Source organism: Lynx canadensis, chromosome D4 (assembly GCF_007474595.2).
Source record: "Lynx canadensis isolate LIC74 chromosome D4, mLynCan4.pri.v2, whole genome shotgun sequence".
Lineage (NCBI taxonomy): Eukaryota > Metazoa > Chordata > Mammalia > Carnivora > Felidae > Lynx > Lynx canadensis.
The window spans coordinates 14277064-14293467 of NC_044315.2; the positions used below are offsets into that span (position 1 = coordinate 14277064).

General features: G+C 39.3%; 1 protein-coding gene across 1 annotated transcript in view; it reads left to right on the plus strand.

The window, feature by feature from the left end:
• CD4H9orf85 (chromosome D4 C9orf85 homolog) overlaps positions 1-9816 on the plus strand; it is a 126071-nt gene extending 116255 nt beyond the window's left edge. Inside the window, exon 4 of the transcript XR_003964239.1 lies at positions 9672-9816. The gene's annotated coding sequence lies outside the window, so the exon portion shown is untranslated. The remainder of the gene's footprint in view (positions 1-9671) is intronic.
• The last annotated feature ends 6588 nt before the right edge of the window (positions 9817-16404 follow it).

A 16404-nucleotide genomic window follows, 5' to 3' on the forward strand; every position in this document is an offset into this window, starting at 1 on the left:
CTTCCAGCCTCTATTAAGTGGACTTCTCCAATGCAGAAGTTGGGCCATTCTTTCTCTTCTCTTCTACCACGAAATTTCCCAGGGTCCCAGGGTTCAGACCTACACTCATTCCTCAAGTGGTCTCGTCCAGGTCAAAGGTATTTAATAACGTATTTTTGCTGATGAACCTCAAATTTCTGTCTCTCCAGCCAGACCTCTCTCTTGAGTTCAGACTTGCATATTTGACCGCATGTGAGCATCTCCATAGGGGTGTCTAATCAGCATCTCAAGCTTAATATATCCAGAGGAGAACATTGAGGTTCCTGCTGCCTATAAATGCTCACCTTCCACGTCGTAGATGACTTACCTTCTATCTCTTTCAGGTCTCCGCTTAGAGATGGCTTGCTCTACCCATCCTGTATAAAATAGAGCATGTAGGGGCACCTGGGTGGCTCAGTCGGTTGAGCGGTCGAACTTCGGCTCAGGTCATGATCTCGCGGTCCATGAGTTCGAGCCCCGCATCGGGCTCTGTGCTGACAGCTCAGAGCCTGGAGCCTGTTTCAGATTCTGTGTCTCCCTCTCTCTGCCCCTCCCCCGTTCATGCTCTGTCTCTCTCTGTCTCAAAAATAAACGTTAAAAAAAATTTAAAAAAATAAAATAAAATAAAATAAAATAGACCATGTATCATCACCTTAATCCATCTAACTTTATTTCCATGGTATTTGCTTGACATCAAGTTATGAGACATTAGGTTATTTATTGCTTGTTCCACTACAACGTAAGATCCACTACAAGGTAAGCTGTCTAAAAGCAGGAACTTGTCCACTGGTGTATCCCTGGAACGTGGAAGGCTTCCTGCACTTAGTAAGTGCAAGAAATACTTCTTCTTAGATGCCCGCTGCCACTTACCTATTGTAGGCACACCATCATCTCTCACCTGGCTTGCAGCAAAAGCCTAAATGCTCTCTTAGCCTCTAGTTCCACTTATTTTCCAAACTGAAGCCACTTTGACTTTCCTAAAATGAAAAGCTGTTCATCCACTGCCCTTAGGCTTTTCTGGGGGAGATTCTGTGTTCTTCAGGACTCTGGATCTCAAGCAACAGAAACCTCCAATCTCCCAGCTGTTCTGGTTGATTCCCCACTGTTCAGATTTTGGCTTAGTCATACTTGCTTTGACAGCCTTTTGTGACCATCATTGGGGTGGGTACCTTCCTTTTGAACTCCATATATCATCCTGTAATTATTAATATTTCAGACCTACTATATTATATGACAAATGCCTATTTTTGTGATTTCTTCCCGCATACTGGAAGTAACTGCGTGAACATCTAAATTACTCACTGATGTATCCTCATCACCTCCACTGTACCTGACATGTAGGAATTGCTCGGTAAATATTTATCAAATTAAAGAGTCCTCTGTGCTTCCCATTCCTACCGTCACTGACTACTACTTCTTGCTGTCTCTTCTCTCTGCATAATCAGAGCTGTAACTCTACCTGGCCACTATGCTATTGCCCCAGGGCTCTGAAATCTACAGTGTGTCAATTTTTTTTTAAATTTTTTAAAAATGTTTTTATTTATTTTTGAGACAGAGAGAGACAGAGCATGAGCAGAGAAGGGGCAGAGAGAGGGAGACACAGAATCTGAAGCAGGCTCCAGGCTCTGAGCTGTCAGCACAGAGCCCGACATGGGGCTCGAACTCACACACTGCGAGAACATGACATGAGCTGAAGTCGGACGCTCAACTGACTGAGCCACCCAGGCGCCCGGCAGTGTGTCGATTTAAAAAAAATTTTTTTTTCAACGTTTATTTATTTTTGGGACAGAGAGAGACAGAGCATGAACGGGGGAGGGGCAGAGAGAGAGGGAGACACAGAATCGGAAACAGGCTCCAGGCTCTGAGCCATCCGCCCAGAGCCTGACGCGGGGCTCGAACTCACGGACCGCGAGATCGTGACCTGGCTGAAGTCGGACGCTTAACCGACTGCGCCACCCAGGCGCCCCAATGTGTCGATTTTAAAAATGATTGTGCAATTAATCCAACAGCACATGCATGTAGGATCACTGAGCTTAATACCTAGTTAGCAAGAATAATTAGTTGAAACAGGAAACCAGCAGATGGTAAGTATTATCAATAACACCAATATAGGAGCCAAGACATGAATTCCAAACTTAATTTGAGGGCATATTTTGTGCTTGCCCTGGCACCAAAATTGCTAGTTATGACTCTGTTTGGAAGTTCCTTTCTACACAATAATTTCTGATGGCAGATCTCTTGACTTTATTCACTGTCTGTGGGCACGAGAAGGTAGAAAATACACTCACACCACCAAGTTATGGGAAGGATAGATTATGGGGCTGCCTTTCTGGGTCTGTCCTGTTAATTGGAGTGTTAGGATTTGAGGTGCCACCAGAAGAGGTTACAGCATGACTTACCAGTGGTGGTCTGCAAAGATCAATGAAATATGCAAGATAGAAACGTGTCCACCAGCGAGTACAGCCACCTCTAGTGCCTTTAGTTCTAGGACCTTCAGAAATATGAGTTGGTGCCTTAGAGAGAGAATGTTTACTCTTCTGGACAATCAGTCAGTGCTGCAATGGCCCCCGATCTCCCCAAGGATGTGGGTGTTTCCCATGTCTCCAGCATTCAGTGTTAGCCGGAAAAGTATCAGCACATGGAGTCCTCTACTGAAGAAAATTACAACAAACAAAAAAAGATGACTGCCTGTGGACATAGCGTGCAACATTCAGGGCTCCGGACTTTTCCCATTGTTATCTAACAAAATTTTTCTTTCTGTCCAAAGTCCTGAGTCAGACTCAGAGTTGCTTTGGAAACTCAAGAGGTCAGTCGTCAACCATCCCATTTCCTTCTATTCCTTCACTCTTATGCTTCTTTCAGAGACTCCCAGGTCTTGTGTCTCATACAGCTGTGCCAAGGAGTCCGTTGTATCATCACGCTGGCCCAGCTTCTTGTCTGCTTCTATGGCTCCCCCAGGGCCTGGCATTTGTGATGGAGAGAAGATCACATAGTACATCACACCACAAGCCTCCCCCTCGCCACCTATGAGCTATGGGGCCTCAGACTCCTCATCAGTATACTGGGGAAGACAGCAGTGGCCATCTCACTTATAAAATGTTCTCACAGGAACTTCTGAAAATCTTGTAACTGAGTGCCAGCAGGACAAAACATCCTATCCCCCCTCTGCTAATGGAATAAATTCCGTCTCTTCCCTGCCACATCTTCCATATGCCCCCAGTTGATTGACTGCAAAGGCTTTCTCATAAGTAAATTATGGGGCATTCACCACTGAAGCTTCTATTCCAGTTGCAGGAAAGAATGTTATTAACAAGGAAGCCAACCTCGTATTCAGAGGATCAAGCGAGGTCCTCAGATCCATTGACCCCTCAGTCTGATGTCTTATAAACTGATAAAAATCAGGCTATCACTTTGTCTTTAGGTGTGAGGGATAAGCAAAGAATAAACTTTTATCTTGAATGGATAGAGGCTTGAGTGGGCGGTGTAGGCTGGAAAGATGTGATCACATGTCTATAGGCCATCTGTGTGTTTCAAGGGAAATCATGACTGAGAAATTGTTAGGATGAAAGGGACATAATAGGACACTGAGATACCTCTCTTGAAATCAGATTCATGTAAACCAAGTGTTGGCTGTGTAAACCTTGGGTGGAGGGGAGACACCATATCATCCTGTGCGTGATCAAATGTATTTGTTTCCCATGACAAATACTATAACAAATCATGTAAAAAGAAAGCAGATGTTCTGTAACTGTGTATAGTGTTGGATGTTAAGGTACATGTATGGTGGTGATCGTTTTGTAATACACACAAATATCAGATAATTATGTTTCACACCTAAAATGAATACGTTACATGTCACTTATCTCTAAAATTTTTTTTTAACATTTATTTATTATTGAGAGACCGAGAGACACAGAGTGTGAGCAGGGGAGGGGTAGGGAGAGGGGGAGACACAGAATCCGAAGCAGGCTCCAGGCTCTGAGCTGTCAGCACATAGCCCGACGCGGAGCTCGAACTCACCAACCGTGAGGTCATGACCTGAGCCGAAGTCGGTCACTTAACCAACTAAGCCACCCAGGCACCCCTCTAAAAAATTTTTAAGCAAATTTATCTTACCATTATGGGTGTTAGAGGTCGAAAATGTGTCTGCAGGACTTTGTTTCTTCTGGAAACTCTAGAGGAGAATCTGTTGTCTTGACTTTTCCAGTTTCTAGCGGTTGCCCACATTCCTTGGCTTGTGACCCCTTTCTCCATGTTCAAAGCCAGCATGGAGTGTCTGCAAATCCCTCTCTGACCATCTTACTTCCCTGTTATAAAGACCCTTGTGATTGCATTGGGCCCACCCAGATAAATCCAGGAGAATCTAATCTCAAAATCTCTAAGCTCATCTACAAAGTCCCCTTTGCCACCATAACATAACATATTCCCAGCTTCCAGGGATTAGAATGTGGGCATCTCTGGAGAGGCATCATTCAGCATACCACATCAAGGATGTGAAAATTATTTTTGTTCTGGGTGACTTTTGGGTCACGTTGGCATGCAGGTAGTCAAGTGCTCCAGTGATGGGCACTGCTTGTCATGACTTCCATTTCTCCTTTAGGTTTCCTGGACTCCACTGTGCTACAGGAGTGCTGACCATGTAACCAGGGTCTGTCTCCTAGACCTTCAGCACCAGAGGAGTCAATGTCAAAGTCATAAAGTATGGGGACTTGAAGGGATCTGAGAGATTATGTGATCCAATCCTTTTCATTTTGTATGTGAGGAGGATGAAGTACAGAGACTCCAAGGTGACCTGCCAAGGTCAATGCCCAGTTAGTGGCACAAAAAAGGGGTACCTGCTTCCTTCTTTTCTTCTCGTTACATCACTGGGATTTCAAGTTAAGTTTGGGAAGCTTTATGGAGCTAGTCACCGATTGTCTGAGCTTGTCATTTTTTTCCTCCTGTGACATTGGGTAAATAACATTATGTATAAAAAGACAACTAAAAGTCGTGTCTCCATGAAGTTCACCAATCTGTTTAACAATGTGGCTAATGTGTAAAGTGACAGAATAATGGCAAATGAACTTAAATCTTAGGATGAAGAAACTTTTTCCTTAGTTCATAAATATGGTCTAAGTCCTTGGGCTTTTTTTTTTTTTATAAATTTTTAAAAAATGTTTATTTATTTTTGGGAGACAGAGAGACAGAGTGCGGGAGGGGCAGAGCATGAGGGAGACACAGAATCCGAAGCAGGCTCCAGGCTCTGAGCCGTCGGCACAGAGCCCGACGTGGGGCTGGAACCCACAAAACGCGGGATCAGGACCTGGGCTGAAGTTGGACGCTCAACCGACTGAGCCACCCAGGCGCCCCCGCTTTTTTTTTTTACACTTCTTTTTCTTTAAAGGGTATAGAAGAGCATTTATTGATGGCCAGCTGTATGTGAGATACTGCTTTAGGTTCTGAGGAAAAGACAACAAAGAAGGTTTTGTGGCGATGTATTATTTACCATTTGGGTTTCTCAAACTCCTGAAAACAGAGAAAAACAACTTTAACATTTTAAATGCAGTAACTTGGAGGCAGCTTAAGTAGAGCACTGAATGAGAGTAATTGAGTATGTGGTACAATATGGAGGCCAAAGTATATTCACAACCCTTTAAAATTCCTTGTGGATGGGCACCTGTTCTTTGCTCAAAATGAATTGCTTCGTCTGCCAATGTTAGAAGAGCCAAAGCACGGAGGCGTGGCTATGGTGTGGAAATCCAGCATTTGGACAGATCCAAATACGGACGGGAAAAATAAGTGCCGGCGCCCGGGTGGTTCAGTTGGTTAGGCGTGGGATGTTGGCTCAGGTCATAATCTCACAGTTCTTGAGTTCGAGCCCCGCATCTGGCTCCCTACTGACAGCTCAGAGCCGGGAGCCTGCTTTGGATTCTGTGTTTCCCTCTCTCTCTGCCCCTCCCCTGCTTGCACTCTGTCTCTCTCAGAAATAAACATTAAAAAAAAAAAAAAAAAAGAAAGAAAGAAAGAACGGAAAAGTAAGTGTCAGCTCTCACACCTGCCAGAGCTCTTTGCATTTGGGTTCATAGATCTCACAGGACTGGTTTGCTTATTTGTGACTTATTTTTCCTATGGAATTTGTTAAATCAGTTCCTCCTATGCCATAAATTACTCCCCAAAAACAAGGCAGTTTGCTTTGGAAGCCAAATGAACATTCTGAGGTCCCTTGGTATCTTGTGATACAATCCATTTGTAACTGTATTTCGGAATGCGGAAATATTTAAGGAAACCAGTAAACTAGAGACGATATGCATTATTTGCCTCAGGGAAATACGTTTTTACTTATTTGTAGCTTTGAAGTCACCAGAAAGGGAACTGAGCAGAAAGAGGAGAGGATAGTCATAGTGTTGAAAAAGGATGTTTCTGGGAGAAGTTGGAGGTGGTGGGGAAGAAGGGGGGCACCTTGAAAACCAGAACTGGTTTTAGACCACAACTCGTATGACCTGCAGAGATAGGAGGTGTTTTGCAGAGGGTGGATTAATGGCAGCCTGTTGTCTTGTGATGACCAGATCAGACTCTGAGGCAGTTGATCAGTCAAACAACTTGGAAATGGGCCACTGGCTCAAAGATTGCACAAGGAATAAAGGCAACAGTGAGTAGAGAGAATTCCAGAAGGCTTTGTTATTCTCTTGAAGCACTCATCTTGGGTCTCTGTGCAACCTTGAATGGCATACCACTGAATTCCACCTGAGGGAAACAAAAGAGGTAGGGTTGGGGTGCCCGGCTGGCCCAGTCAGTACAGCATGCAAATCTATCTTGGGGTTGTAAATCTATCATGGGGTTCAAGCCCCATGTGTGTGTGGGGGGGGTAGGGTAAGGAAATTCCTTGTGAAGTGCAACCTACCTGGCTTAGATGCTTCAGACTAACAGGTTAAAAAAAAAAAAGTAACAGGGTTCCTGGGTGGCTCAGTCGGTTAAGCATCTGACTTCGGATCAGGTCATGATCTCAGGGTTTGTCGGTCTGAGCCCTGCTTTGGGCTCTCTGCTGTCAGCACAGGGTGCACTTCAGATCCTCTGTTCCCCTCTCTGCCCCTCCCGTGGGCTCTCTTTCTCTCTCTCAAAAACAAACAAACAAACAAAAGAAACAAAGACAAAGCAAAACTTCTAGGTTTATGAAGATACATTTTGTCTTTAAGAACTCCCACCTAAATGTATTCTAGTTGGCTACATTGCAATACAGTAGCTTTCAAATTTGAAAGCAAAATAGCTTTCAATTTCAGATGATAAAACCCATGCAATTGCCACTGACTTGTAAAACTTTCTGAAGTGTTAGCTTCCATTATCATTCCCCAGCTTAACCCAGGTCATGAGTTATTCAAAGGGCTTAATCCACAGAAGGATCATTTGGATATGTAAGTGCTTCTCAGAAAGGGAAGTGTGTCCTTGACTTCGTTTAATTTTCACCCTGATTTTGGAAGTAATGCATGTTCACTGCACAAAATGTGAAAAATAAACACAAGTGCAAAATAAGGGATAGTGTTGTCCTGTAATCCTGCCCAGCCCCCCCCCCCCCCCCCCCCCGCCCCCCACCGCCTTCCACGTGTATGAAGGGAGAACACGAAGGAGCAGTTCCCCAAAGGCAGCCAAACGTGTAATGGTTGGAAACTTCTCAAAACAGTAGTCACTCAACCAGGGGCAATTTTGCCTCCCACCTCCAGGACAGTAGATAATGCCCAGAAACATTTTTGTTGTTACAACTTGGAAGATCTTACTTGCATGGAGTGACATGCTAAACCTCCTACGGTCCATAATATAGTCCTGCATAACAATGAACTATCCTGCCAAAGTGTTAATAGTGTCAAGGGTGAGAAACCCTGTTAATAAAGCTCTCAAAGTGTTCCAGTTCTATTTGTTTCACGACAAAATTTGCGAGTTAGGAAACTGCTGTGCCCACGACACTGGAGTCAGACTGGGTCCTTGACGGGTCAAGAGCCATTGTCAATATTTTGACACATCAGCCTCCAGACTCATGTGCAGAGACCTTTGGCACTTGTTCTGAAGTTCAGCTGCCTTGATGAGTGAGTATGTGTCCACATTTTGAAAGACAAGAGCAATCACCGGGAGCCAGCATCTCATGGCTTCAGGGGTCCCTGGCACCTCTCCCCTTCTAGAAGGAAGGGGCTCTGACCGGCAGAGGCATGAGCCAGAGGGAACACGGGGCTTAGAGAGTGGACTGAATAAGCACAAATAACCCTCTTAATACCAAAACCCATCACGTGGGACCCCCAAGTTCTCTTCCTCTCTCCCAACTAACTTTGATCTCTAACTTTTTCTTTTCTCCTTCCAACTCCATAGAGGAATTTAGAGTTTTGCCTTGTGGAGATGTTTATTCACGGTATTCCATGCCTACTGTTCTGCAACTGCCTTTCTTCTGCTCAAGAATGTCTTAGAGATTGTTCCCATGTTAACAAAGGGATCTAGTTCATGTAAGTGTTGCATAGCATTCCATAGCCTGAATATACATCTCAGTTTGTTTGTTTGTTTGTTTGTTTATTGAGAGAGACAGTACCCAATCTGGGGAGAGGAGCAGAGGGAAAGGGAGAGCGAATCCTAAGCAGGTTCCACACCCAAGGCAGAGCTCGACACAGGGCTTGATTCCACAACCCTGAGATCATGGCCTGAGCTGAAATCAAGAGTCTGATGTTCAACCAACTGAACCACCCAGGCATCCTTGCATCATAGTTTGAAGAACACTTCGTCCATAGATAAACATTTAGGTCATTTCCATTACTTTACAATTAAATATAATATTGAGGGATAACCTTGATAATCATTCTTTTTTGTATTACATGTGAATATTTTGCTGCAGTAGATATCAAGAAATACAATTGCTTTGTAGAAGGCTGTGTTCATTTAAAATTTCAATGGAAATTCCCAAACTGTCTAAAAAATTGCTAACCTAATCTAAATTATCACTGGAATCTTTTTTTCTGTTATTTATATTCCAACTATTTTCATCCAGTTTATTCTTTATCTTTAAATTTCGGGGGTTGTCGTTCATTTTATAGGTCTTAAAATATTGAAGTATTCAAATTTATCTTTCATTTCCTTTACAACGTAGGTCTTTTGGATGTTCAAGAGGCCTCCTCTCTTTCAGTCTTCTTCAGTATTTTCTTCTAATGTTGTCATCGTTTGGACGTTTGCACTTACCCTTTAACCTCTGCAGACAAGGCTGGCTTCCTAGGCACGTCACCTGTGCACTTGTACAGGCTCTGTGCTTAGGAGGGCCCTGCAGACTATTACTAATTTTTTGTGAGGATGTGAGTGGTGTGAATGAGGCAGTATAGACATTCACTTGAATTTGAATCTTGCCTCCAATACTCATCAGCTGTGTGACACCATGCACATGTCTTAATCTTCCAATGCCTCAGATTTCTCACCTTTAAAATGGGGGTAGTGACAAGATCAAGCCCATGTCATTGTTTTGTTGGTATAATGTCATCCAGGTTGAGGCCCTTAGGACAGCATCTGGCACATAGTAAATGTTTACTGATGTTTGCTTTTATATAAGGATTTTTTTCCTGTCGTCATTTTCATATATATATATTTTTAAGTGTCAAGACTTACCTTTCACGTGAATCTCTTTTATGCAGTACTGACCAGGTTTCGTTTTGCAGGTTCCAAGATCCAAAAGACATCCATGGAAGGGGATTGAGAGGTTGCATAATCTACAAATCACACCTCCAGCACCTCCAAGTACAGAAGATAAATAACTAACTAACTAAATAAATAAATAAAGACAAAACAGAAGTGACGACCAGAAAGGAAAAAAAAAAGAAGAGACAAAGGGAGAGGGAAAAAAAAAATGTGATTTTCAACTGGAAAAGGTAAGCAACAATTAAAAAAAGAATTCTAAAAACTCATATAAATTAAAATTATTTTTATTTCGAGAGTGGGAGAAATTTCAAAGCATATGCTACATTCGTGCAATTGGAAGCACCCAGAACGGATACTAATTAGAAATGAGGCCAGGTTGTCTAAACAATTTAGTTGGGAAAAATTTACTCGACTCCTCGGCACCTAATTAAATCAAACCAGTTATTTAGCCAGAAAATTGAATTTCAGCCATATAGTCACTATTAGGCGCCCCCCACTTCAATGTCTATGTATTGTAGGTTCTCTGTGACTGTGTATTGCTTGATTAATGTTTACATATAGGTTATCTCCAGCATTCAAATCCAGCGGCTTAAAATGTTATTTATTTTGATTACATAGAAATGGCCCAGAGATTCTCAAACTTAGTCAGCATAAGCAAGATTGGAAGCTAGCTATTATCTAGAGGACTGGCTTCCAAATTTGACTGTGCATCTCATTTACATAAACAGTTAAAATACAATAAACACAAACTCCCAGAGCCCCTATAGACCTGTATTAGAATATATAGGAAGTGAGGCTCAGAAATCTGTATTGTAGATATGCAGAAACAGTGGAGGGCATGTGATTTGAACATAGATGTCCAGACCAGTGTTTCAGGACCACTAGTTTCACTGAATTCAGGCAGCGCCTTTATAATAATTTCTACAGGGAGCCTTGGCTACTGATGGAGAGCTCATCACCATTAAAAACACCTCAGCCTGTTAAAAGATTCTTCTAAAATTGAGTCCAAATCTGCCTCAGTGTGCATAGTTTTCATCTTTTAACATAGGAAGACCATTGCCACGTCACTCTTATTCACTGATGACCCGAAGGAAGAGTTTATTAGGCAGTTTGCACTTTGTATTTTTTCCATCTCCCTCTGCCATTTTCAGGGTTAGAAAAGATCACTTTTAAGAGAAAATAGTCGGCTGATGAGGCTAATTAACCTCTGTTGACTATTCTCATCTCAAGACACTTTGGAAATTTCACAGTTGGTTCTCTCTCTGAGCGAGGCAGACTTTCAATCCATAATCAACAATCCATCAACAAATATTTTCTGAAGAACTAAGCTTATGCCAAGGACCCTGCTAGGCAATTTACATGCATTAGCTCCATCATTGTTCACAGTAGGCCTTCGAAGCCAGTACTAAACTGCTCAAGCCTCACATGAAAGAAGACTAAATCTCAAGATTTTAAGTAGCTCGTACAAGTGGCAGAGACAGGAGTTTAAAAAAGGCTGTTGGAGGGTGCCTGGGGGGCTCAGTCAGTTATGCGTCTGACTTCGGCTCAGGTCATGATCTCACAGTTCGTGGGTTTGATCCCTGCATTGGGCTCTGTGCTGAGGGCCCAGAGCCTGAAGCCTGCTTCGGATTCTGTGTCTCCCTCTCTCTCTGCCCCTTCCCCACTCACGCTCCGTCTCTCAAAAATAAACATTGAAAAAAATGTAAAAAATAAAAAAATAAAAAGGTCTGTTGGAATCTCAAGCCCTTGTTCTAAGCAAGCACCCCATGTCCCTAGAGCTGCCTGCCTTTTTTGTATCCCAAACGTCCTGATCTTGCCCTCTTCTTTCTGGATGTTTTGATTCTTAGTAGATTCTGAGTCAGTTGCCTGCCCAGAATACTAGGGCTGCGTGGATCTTTAAGTCATGCCTGAGATAACTTTCCTCCCGCACTTGTGACCTCTGAGTCTCACCCCTTGCTCTTAGAGATCACTGCATGGCTCAGAACTGTGGTGCCAGGGGCTCCTCCGTGGTGGACAGCTCTTACTCTGCCTTGCCAGAGACCCATGGACTGTTTTCCTGGGGGAGTTCTGCTCTGGCTTCTTTCCCTCCCTTTCACATAGTCCCTCCTCCTCCTGATCCCCCCACCCAGCATCCATATCTTCTTCCTAAAACCTTGGCTCTGACGTTATTTACAGCTGACGATGAAACCTTAGCTTTTAGGCTTTTTTGTTGACTGTATCTGTTCATTTGCTTGAGTAATTATAAATATGTTCTCAGATCCCATGTCCTTTATTCCAGTGTCTTTTTTATTTGAAAATTTATTGTTGGTTTTATTAACATTAGCACATAAATATATGTCTTTGACAACTAAATTTACAGCTTTGGGTTAAATGTAAAATGAATAGTTTCCTTAATGATTAATTCTGAAGTATGCTATACTATTTTATGACTTTATTTATTAACAGGAAACATCCAATAGATTACATTATTTATATAAATTATATAAATACAATCACATAATATATGACATATATAAATAGTATATAAATATATATTATATAAATAAATAAAATAAATTTATTTAAATTTATTTAAAATATATAAATATATATTATATATAAATTTTTATAATGTAAATTTATATCTAAATTATATATAAATTTAAGTTATATATATAAAATATAAATGTATATATTTATACTTTATATAATATATAAAGTTCTAGAGTATATATGCTTTATATATATTTATATATTATATATACTTTATATATTTTTATATATTATACATATACTTTATATATTTTTATATATTATACATATACTTTATATATTTATATAAATAAATAAATTATATAACTTAAAAATATAAGTGTATATTACATAAATATATATTATATATTAAATTACATACATAAATATATATATTCATATTTATACTTTATATAGTATGTAAAGTTCTAGAGTCTATATACTTTATATATGTTTATATGTATTATATATACTTTATATATTATATGTATTTTATACTTTATATGTATTTATATATTATACATATACTTTATATATATTTATATAAATAAGTAAATTACAAAATTTAAAAATGTAAGTATATTATATAAATATAAATATATATTAAATTACATACATATATAAATGTAAATATATATTTATATTTATATAATATATAAAGTTCTAGAGTATATATACTTTATATATTTGTATGTATTATATATACTTTATATTTATATTTTTTTATAATATATATTTTATATAATATATTATTTATATTTATATATATATTTATATATAAATTTATATTTAAATTATATAATTTAAAAATATGAATATAGATTATATAAATATAAATATATTATATTATACATAAATAATATATAATACAAATTATATAAATTACATAATATGTAATATATTATATGTAATTATTTTTATAATTATATTATTGCTTATATTATTATAGCATCCATATGATTATTTAAAGGTATATTCTAAATAATATCTAGTTATTTAAATATATATTATAATCATGATGATAGTGATATTTTTTATTTTAATTTTTTTAATGTTTATTTTTGAGAGTTAGGGAGAGAGAAAGAGAATGCGAGCTGGGGAGGGGCAGAGAGAGAGGCAGACACAGAATCAGAAGCAGGCTCCAAGCTGTCAGCCAGAGCCCGATGCTGGGCTTGAACTCATGAATGGTGAGATCATGACCTGGGCCGAAGTCGGACCCTTAACCTACTGAGCCACCCGAGTGCCCCAACAATGATCCTTTTAAATAACCACTCCTTACCTCCTGGCACCCATTACTTCAAGGTTTCTATTTATGCAGAATTTTCTTCTTTTACCCTCACAACTTCCCTGTGTATCTGGCAAAATTAACATGGTCCCCTCCCTAAATCATTTTTCATGGTATGCAAGACACTGGGTATGTTCTCATGTGGTCTTTCCCCTATTCATATGCTCCTGTCCACATTTTTTACAAGAGACTAGTATAAGGACGTAAAATGCAAGAGAGATATTAGCTGACCAAGCACTTTAGGCATTTCAGTTGGTGACCCCAGTATTTGCTACTCATGGTCTCCAAGTCTCAATCTTAGAATTTTATCTCTGGGATGTGTTCTAGAGTCTCCTTACTGACATGTGGTCTCCAGACCAACAGCACCAGCATCACTTAGAAGCTTGTTGGTAGTGCAAACTCAGGCCCCACCCCAACCTGCATTTTGGCGAGATTCCCAGGTGACTCATTCATCCATTAAATCTTGTTGACTTTAAAAGAACCCTGGGTGCAGCATAGAGCAATTGTCTTCGTTATCATCTTACCGCTTTACTAGAGGGAGAATCCCCATGATGGTGCTTGAACATACCTGTTGGGAGGTATTACCTTCATACATATCTAAATAATTTGAGGAGACCTAGGAATTCTGTAAAAGGAATTGGAAGTGCCCTATTATCTCCTTTATTGGTTCTTTTATAAATGAAGGAAGATGGTGAAGAGCACATTTAACAGGCAAAGTGCTAGAAGGCCCGTGTCTATGCTTATTCGATTTAATTAATTTTCTTTGCCTTTTTTATAACAGCTTCCAGCCTCCTTTGGTTAGCTCCAGCCTAGTGATAACAATAGTAACATGGGGCCGGCATCTAGCAGCGCAGTTTTCTCATCTATAAAATGGGAAATAACAGGACTTAACTCATAGGTTGTCATGAGGGTTCAATGAATTAATATAAATGAGATGTTTAGACCAGTTCCTGGCATATCGTAAATGCTCAATAAGTGTTAGCTCTAGCTGTTTAAAAGTGCTTCCTCAGGCCTTGCTATAAGCACCTTAATTACCTTATTTAAGGTCATCTTCCACTGATATTGTAATTCTGCAGTCTCTTAGATAATTTTCCCTCTTTTTGATTTATGCTTTCTTAATGACTTACCACCCAAGAGGCAGAGTAAGGTAAAAACATCACTGAAGACAATCCTCATTCTTTGATTTCTAGCCAAAAAAAGAAAATGGAAGGAAAGATACATCCCACAATTAAATCTTTCCTGGGGAGGAAGTAATAAAGTTACACATTTATGTTAGCTATTATAAAAAGGGAAATAACTAGCTGAGTTTTATTTTCTTAATTAAGACATGAAAGAGGGAAACTAAGGTAACTGTCTTTATCAAAAACTCATCATAAAACTTCTAGTTCCAGAATATTTTAAGTTTAGCTGTCTTTTTTATTACCAAATACCATTCCCTCCCTTACTTTCTTTCCTGAAATATAATTGCTTACAACAAAAACAAAAAAATGAAATGAGATTGATAATGTATAGAGAATAATACCCTGTTAAAAATCCTTCTAACTATTAGCCTAAAGGAAAATATTTATGTATGCGTTCTCATAAACTAATGCTTTCACTGCACATGATCATATTTATAAGGTAAAACATTACATGATAGTTAACAGTAGTTAATACTTCTTAAAATTATGGGAAAGAAATAGATTGGCTAAAAAATAGCATTTTTTGACCTTTTCATTTATGACCTACCTGCCTTCTTGAAGGTTTTTGGGGAATTTTCCTAGGTTTGAATTTTTTTAGAGGTTAATGACGAGTAAAATTTCTGATGTAATGATGTCCGTTGTAACTGAAACCAACAAGGCAAGTTCCTGATCTACTACATTCCAAACAGTTTAAACAGTAAAAATCATCCAAGGAAATAGACAGGAACTTTTTCACTTGAGCACGCCTATGTCTACAGAACTTAAGTTCCTTACTCATAAAATCAATACAAGACTAAGTCAACACTTAAACTGATTAACTTTAAATTTGGCTAAAGATTTTTATGTTTACTATGCTATATATTAGTTCAGATGTACAGAGCCTTCTGGGCATATATTTCTTCATTATATAAATTAGTTGGTTTTGATTTAAAAAAATACCATATAATCTTTATAGCAGAACTTAGTTGGTGTATTCAGAAAGCCATTTGATTTTAAAAAATAATGTTTATTTCTAAATGAATATTTAGTTCCAAATTAATGCATTCTTTTTGAAACAAAGTACCAAGAATAGTAAAATCTCCCTTGACCACGTTCCCACCAAACCCCGCGGCTTCCCCAAATGTAACCACATTATCAATATGTTGGATATCTTTTTTTTAAGGCTTTTTATTTAAATTCACGTTCGTTAACACACAGTGTTATATTCGTTTCTGACGTACAATACAGTGCTTCAACACTCCCACACGTCACCTGGTGCTCCTCGCAAGTGCACTCCTTAATCCCTATCATGTATTTCACCTATCCCTCTCCCTTCTGGTAACCATCAGTTTGTACTCTATATTTAAGAGTCTATTTTCTTGGGGCACTTGGGTGGCTCAGTCGGTTGAGCATCCAACTTGGGCTCGGGTCATGATCTCCTGGTTTGTGAGTTCAAACCCCCATTGGGCTCACTACTGTCAGTGCAGAGCCCGCTTCAGGTACTCTGTCTCTCTTTCTCTCAAAAACTAAATAAACATAAAAAAATAAATAAAAATTCTTGAACCTTGTCTTTAAAAAAGAAGAGTCTATTTTCTTGGTCTGCCTCTCCTTTTTTCCCGTTTGTTCATTTGTTTTGTTTCTTAAATTCTACATATGAGTGAAATCCTGTGATATTTTATTTTTTTAAGTAATCTCTATACCCAACATGGGGCTCAAAATTACAATCTGGAGATCAAGAGTCCTACACTCTACCGAATGAGCCAGCCAGATGCGATATATATTTTTAAAGGTTCTAGG